The 657-nt window shown below is 42.5% G+C and overlaps 1 pseudogene; it reads left to right on the forward strand.

The window, feature by feature from the left end:
• The first annotated feature begins 467 nt into the window (after positions 1–467).
• Positions 468–657, forward strand: part of LOC102477428 (ubiquitin-conjugating enzyme E2 T pseudogene) — an 819-nt pseudogene continuing 629 nt past the window's right edge.

Here is a 657-nt window from a genome sequence, read left to right on the forward strand (position 1 = left end):
ATAGCCATTATGCCAACTGCTGGTCCCATTATTTGTGTGAACTTGAACAAGTTACTTAACTTTTATAAACTTCACTTTCTTTGTCTGTAGACTAAGAATAAAAAATAATATTGCTTTTATATCTTAGGCTAATATAATGGTAGTGATGTTGTCTTGAGAAACAGAGTGTGTTCTCTTGAGTAGCAGCATATTTTCTGCCCCATTCAACATCCCTCTACTAAGGTGTCTACTAGATGTAACAGCTTGTTGAATTGAACAGTTACTCTGACTCAGATTTACAGGTAACTCTCCCAAGATGATGATACTAAAACTTCTATTCTAAATACAGCCTCCAAAAATCTTTGTGGGAATTATTTAAGAGGTAGTAGGGGTCCTTGGGCAGCTGTGTTGTTAGGGGTATCCCTGCAGTGCATCCCAGCCAGCTCTTGTATAGTGCTGAACTGTGATTCCCCTTTCACCTGGAGATCATGCAGAGAATGTTAAGTCTGAAGAGAGAGTTGCACCTATTGGCCACAGACCCACCCCCAGGCATCACATGCTGGCAAGAAAAGGACCAGGTAAGGGCTGCAGGTAGCAAGGTATTAAGGCACTGGACTCCCACATGGCCAACCATGGTTTGAATCCTGGACCTGGCGGCTTGCTTTCTCACTTTTCCTC

The sequence above is a fragment of the Tupaia chinensis genome, unplaced genomic scaffold (assembly GCF_000334495.1).
Source record: "Tupaia chinensis unplaced genomic scaffold, TupChi_1.0 Scaffold000263_1, whole genome shotgun sequence".
Taxonomy (NCBI): Eukaryota; Metazoa; Chordata; class Mammalia; order Scandentia; family Tupaiidae; genus Tupaia; species Tupaia belangeri.